At 37.3% G+C, this 6,257-nt stretch overlaps 1 protein-coding gene across 1 annotated transcript in view; it reads right to left on the bottom strand.

The window, feature by feature from the left end:
* PTGR2 (prostaglandin reductase 2) overlaps window positions 1-6,257 on the bottom strand; it is a 33,995-nt gene that overhangs the window by 13,288 nt on the left and 14,450 nt on the right. The window contains exon 11 of the transcript XR_003527473.1: window positions 3,742-3,833. The gene's annotated coding sequence lies outside the window, so the exon portion shown is untranslated. The remainder of the gene's footprint in view (window positions 1-3,741; window positions 3,834-6,257) is intronic.

The following is a 6,257-nucleotide window of genomic DNA, read 5'->3' as shown; positions in this document are numbered from 1 at the left end:
GTGCCATTCTTAGTGTGGCGAGCAAAGATACTTTGTTTGTAGATGCATTATCCCTGGCTCCAGCAACCCAAAGAAGAATCACATGCTCCTAATGTGGTTGATGTGTGAATTATATATGTATGTGAGAACAATGTAATAAATTTTGAGAGGAAGGGCCTATCCTACTGTCCTGCTCTCAGAGTGAAGAGCACACTGTAGAAGCTTAGAGCTTTACCCTACACAGGAATCATCTGACTTCATGCTCTACAGACACAGCTATTGCAGCTTTTTGTTGCCTAAAAGATAAGTAAAACTTATTTTGTCTCATATTAATTCAGATTTTCTCCTTCTTAAACAGTTTTCCAATATTCTAAAACTTTAGTAGGAAAATCCTAACTTTCCTACTTGAGCTGTACACTTTAACACAGGAAGATTTTATTTACCAATACTGTCTTTGAAGTTTCTTAATTCTTTATATCTCAGTTATTAGAGGCTAACCCCTAGTCTGTGCTTCTAATTCAGCAGTCCCTATCATGTAGGCAAGTGGTTGCCCAAGTTAACTATAAGTAACTAAATGCACAACACAGGATGTCTTCCTTTCAAATTCAAACAAAATAAATGGGTTTCGTAAAATGCAAACTATCTCCTAGAATCATCACTCACTTAAATAACTACTAGTAACTGGACAAACCCCTGACAACTATGCAGATAAATAGATAAATTATGATAAATCTGGGATCCTGCCTTTAAAGAAAATTGGATTTGCTCCTCTGTTGGCCTGTGGTGCCCAGAAGACACAAATCAACATAGCAGACTGAAGCAAGACATTCCAGTGATAACAGATCCTGGGTTGTCCTGATGAATTGCCTGGGTTTGGTCTTCTTTTTAAATAAAGCTCTTCTGCTGTCTAAAAGGCTGCATTTTTACTGAGAAGATAACACAATATTGGCTGTAATGTATCTTAGCATTTACATCAGTCAGCATCAGTGTAAGATCTCATTGTGTTAGATGATTTATGGCATTTTTTTTCCAGTTTATGGATGAGTAGTGGATAAAAATATTTATTGATTTTTCTATTTGAAGAGAAGCAAATGCCTTTGGCATTCATTATTTCTGGCATATAGTTTTCTTTTGTTTAAAATAGTATTGATGTTTCAGGGTAAGCATGAGAATACAGAGGTCTGTTGAAGTCAAGAGTCCTTTACAAGCTCTTTATTGGACAAATGAGAGCTACGTGATGTGAGCAAAGCACGTGACAGACTGTGCAACCAGACTGCTGAAGTAAGTACTGTACATACTACTGGGGGACATGAGTATGATCTGTGACAAATCAATCTTTCATAGTATAAAAGCTTCTATTACAACACTCTAGTTGGGTTGCTTTGGTTGGGTTTTCTAATCTGCATAAAAGTACACTTGAAATTATTATTTGGAAAGAAAAAAAAATCTGACAGTGTCTTCCAAATGCATTTGGTTGTCTTTTTTGTTTCCAAGTCCCTTGGAAAAAGTATGTGTAATTTTTCATGTTGCTGTTTGCTTATGAAGGAATTATTCTGTTAATTGGTGAATTACATCCAAGATGCTGTGAAATGCATGACATAAATAAGAAATAGTTAACAATTTGCCCAGAGAGTTACAGGGAATGAGAAGGGGGTTATGACACAGAGTCCTGCCTTATTGGTGCAAAATGTGAGATACGTGAAAATTTTCTTAAGAAAGGATGTTCTTTGATGTTTAATCTTTTTTATACTTTCACACCAAATCAACAAGAAAGAAGATTTAATCCATGAAACAGCAGCGAACAAGCCAGCTCGAAGCGATGTCCAGGTGCTAGAAAGACAAATTACTTGTTGGCCTTGACAGTTTAGGGCTTGGCATGCTTGAAAGATCTCAGACACAGTGGGAGGTTAACAAAGCTTGGGAATAAGGATGTACCACTGATGGCGGACATGAAGAATGGAGAATTTACAGGCCACGAGGACATGCAGAACCCCCAAGATAAGGAAGAAACTAATTAAGCCAACTCAGCAACTGTGCTGAAATCGACTGTGACTGGGTAAAAGGTAATTCTGGCAGGTGGAAATCACGACCACAGACTCACAGACTACCAACCCAAGAAACCCACCGACTCAAGAGAAAGACTGAGCATACAGACTAATAACCATGAGAAGCAAGAGAATCATTAATAGAAGGTAGAGAAGTAATTAATAAGAGACTATGCAGGTTGTAGCAAATGGACACTAATTCCTTTGTTTGCTAAAATGTATAAATAGTAAAAATTATAACAATGTCTCCTTTCTAAACTAGACTATGTGTCTGTGTTTAGAGAGCTCCTAAAATCAGCAGCAATTACACCAGCCCAAACAAGCCTCTGAAGGTTGGGGGTTAAAAATGTTACAACTAACTTCAGAAATTGTGTCCTCTGGATGAACTTAGCAGGTTATAATGTGAAAACCACACCTCTGAAGCCGAGGCTCTCTGCCTGTGAAGACCCCTACCCAGTGAACTTGCACAATGAATTTAGAATGCACCTTTAAATCAAGGTGAGAGAAATTTAAGCCAAATGCAGCTTAGCCAAATAATGGTGTTGATTCATCATGTCCATATTGCCTCAACAGAACTGTATACATATGCTTGTATTTTCTGGCCTTCAATGTGCTAGCTTTGGGGGTTACCACCTAGCACCCCCTTCAACCTTGTATATCTACTGGCTTTGCACACCAGCTGAAAGATTCCACTTTTCAGGGACAACAGTGTTAGATACCTAGCATCCTATTCTACAGTATGGCAATAAAATCAAATATCTCGACTCAGTGTATTGATTGGCTCTTGCACACTGGATGAAATAACCCTACTTTAGGAACAACTGTCACACAACTCCTACTTATAAATACTGGTGCTTCTAGAGCCAGTGATTAACTATCTACTACATCCAAATCATACTGGATTTTTGTAACCATTTATTTGTTACCCTTTGTTAAATGACACCTCTCACAGTACAAAATATATGACAGCTGAAGAGCCACACTATTACAATAATTGTGAAATTAGGGAGAAAAATATATTTTTTATAACTGTTGGCACTTGGTTTAAAGAATCTTCTCTCTTTGGCTTTTCTTTGTTCTTAGGAGGTAACATGAACCAGGATTCACAGGTAAAGAAATACTTCCATGAGAATCCTAAACATTGAGGGTATCAGGATGAAGTTTACTTTGACTGTCCCCATCTTTTTTTTTTTTTTCCCAAAGGCTCTTGACTAATGCTCCTAGAACTTGTATTGCCTTCCATAGCTTACCTAACTCCAGGAATGCTGCTGCAATCAGGCTGCCTTTATTACAGTAAAGAATCAATACCTCAGCATGATCTCACTCTGGATCACCCCTCACATCACAACTCTTAATAGATTTATGACTTGTGTGGATTACTAAGCAATTGCTGTAAAAATAATACTGCTGGGAATGTTATAATTTTATCACAGTTTGTTTCAGTTGTGAAAAATAACTTCCTAGAGGATGATTACTTCTGGAAGGTGTGTCAACTCACAGTGCCAGAGACGACCTCGCTCTCGACTAGCTCTTCAGCAAATATGGTTGAAAAGAATAAAATTTGTACTTTGGACAAACAAATGCAACTCTGGAAACATAAATATATTAAACTGAGCCTTTCACCCATAACATATGAAAAAAAATTAACATTTTAACACCTGTTTAGTAGTGGTTATTACTATGATTGCTTTCTTACATTCATACAACACAAACTCACCACAGTTCATAGCCGAAGTCCCTTTTGAAATATACAGGTATTTAATTAGCTTGCTTTGAATACTATCCTATGTATACTTCCTTCCAAGCAGGCTGGAATAAAAAAGAACAGTCCTCAGTTTTAAGAATAAAAGACATTTCTCTCAAAACAGGCTGTTGAAATGGAAATCAAATTGATAGACTGGAGGATGCCATATATAGAGAAATGCATGTTATAGGACATTGCAACTTTTATGTGGGTTAGCCTTCAAGGGTAGAAGAAAATAGGAAAAAAACCATGGTGACACCATGCCCCAAAAAGCACCCAGTATTCTCATTTGTAAAAATATTTTTGCATCAATAACAAACTTCAGAAGCAGCAGCAATGGAGCCTCAGGTTAAAGCCAGATTTTCTGCAGTGCGTGTGTGTGTATTATGGTTGGTCATGTGGACTGTTAATGACTGGTCACATATTTGGAGTGGGCTGTTTTGTTTTGCATTTACATATTTGCTCTAAGAATGAACTGTAAGGATGAGGAGACTTATTTAGAAAGATTAAATGTGTTAGAGTGCATTAAGGCTAATCTGCCTGGTAGAAACTGAATGCAGAACACAGGGTGCATAGAGTGATGGTGATGCTGTTTCAACCTGAATGTTCCTATCAGGCATATGCATGTAGGAGCAAATAAAGAAAGGAAAGGGGACAATGGGCACATCAGCACACTCACTGGGGACGCTGTTTGGAAAGGCTGTATTCCCAGAAGCATTCTCCTCATTAAATCCAGTTGACAGGAATCCAAGTCTAGACACAGTGCTCAGGATCACTGCATTTCTTGCTGCCTCTCATTCTAATATACACATCAATTACCAAGTCATACAAGCCTGCACTGCTTAACTTTCACAACTGAGTTATTCATCTATAAACAGTCAATATGCAGGAATTCATAGAATTTTGCTCACCTCTTGCTTTCTGTCTTTCGTTTGCCAACTATGACAACATACTGAAGTTACTGTATAAAAATTTTGGCTTCTATTCCAGTGTTCTTGAAATAAAGTACCATGAGAAGGTTAAAAAATTAATGTACTACAGGACAGGAAAAAGGACTTATGAAAAACGAGGGAATAACCAAACATACAGAAACCAAGAATTGTGACTGGAGAAGTAAGAACAGTATAAATCAAACTACAAAGCCAAGGAACAACTTTATCAGAACTTCATGCTCATTAATATAGTAAAATACCTGCTCACAGGCTAAGATCACCCCTTATTCACGTAAGCCTTTTCCTGATAGAGCATGCAAGGTAAAACAACAGTGCACTGTATCTTTAAATGGAGACAAGGAAAAGCAAAGTCAGTGACTATAGCTTTAGGTGGCTGCCTATACAGGAAATGACAATTTTTTAATCCTTCCAAGTGTATAAAAATAAGCACCTGTCATAGTGAGGGTGTGCTGGCTTGGTGGATTTGCCACCCAGCAGCCATCTCTGCACAGACATAAAGAAACAAAGATCTTGGCTCTGTATGTGAGATTGGCTTACTGCATACTGAGTGATGATCTCACTTTTAGGGACACAAACTGGATTCACAATCCAGCTGAAAGTGAACCAGTCCCCTAGTTTTGTAGTTGAAAAATGCATAACAATGCTTATTGTTATGATTGTTTTCTTACATTCATACAATAGAAATTCACCACAGTTCATAGTTGAAATTTCTTCTGAAATATACAGGTATTTATTATTATTTTAGACAATCTAATACTATACTGCAGGTCTCTTCTCCTCAAAGTTTATGGCATCCATCACTGCATGCTTCCTTCTTTCAGGGCCAGCTTAGGCACTAGGAAATGAAAGGACTGTTTTTCATATTGCTCACAACAATATTAGGCAATTCTGATACCCTTACTTTCCACAGCACACAAAATTATTTTCTTGCAGTGTTTCTTTTTCTTTCCCAGTCCTTGGAGTCCACTTAGTTTGACCTTGGTAGTCACTTAATGCATAACCCATTCTGTGGACAGTTCAGCTGACTGCTCATTTTTCAAGTTTCCCCACTGAGATGGTAAAAGAGCATTGTTAGACTAAAAATTCAGAGCCAAGAGAAATTACTGAGGGAACAGAAAATCAAGTGTCTGCAACATTACCTCTGTCATTGGGCAGCCTGTTTTGAGATTCTCTGTCTGTTACCTTGGAGAAGTGAAAACAACAGTAAAACTAGTGAAAATGAGGAGATTATAATAAATATAAGATAGAGTGAAATTTAGAAAAGGAATTCTAAAAAGAAAACTTCATTTAAGTCTGGAATGCAAAGATTGAAAAGAGTAAATAAGGATCACCCTACACCTGAACTATCTCTGATTAAGGTCTCAGGTTGCATGCAGAGGGAATTGTAATTGAATTAGGTTTCAAGGGCTCTGAAAATAGAGGATATAATGACACAATACAGAGAACGGATAAGACAGATTGGTGGAAATTTGCTTCAGATGGCAAAATGGAAATACCTTTGTTATTAGAGACTTTGCATTCTAGAAATGAAATTTT

This window comes from Corapipo altera, unplaced genomic scaffold (genome assembly GCF_003945725.1).
Source record: "Corapipo altera isolate COAL_440 unplaced genomic scaffold, ASM394572v1 23b, whole genome shotgun sequence".
NCBI classification, from domain to species: domain Eukaryota; kingdom Metazoa; phylum Chordata; class Aves; order Passeriformes; family Pipridae; genus Corapipo; species Corapipo altera.
Note: the sequence above shows the minus strand (reverse complement) of the source record. Positions and strands in the feature narration are given on the sequence as shown.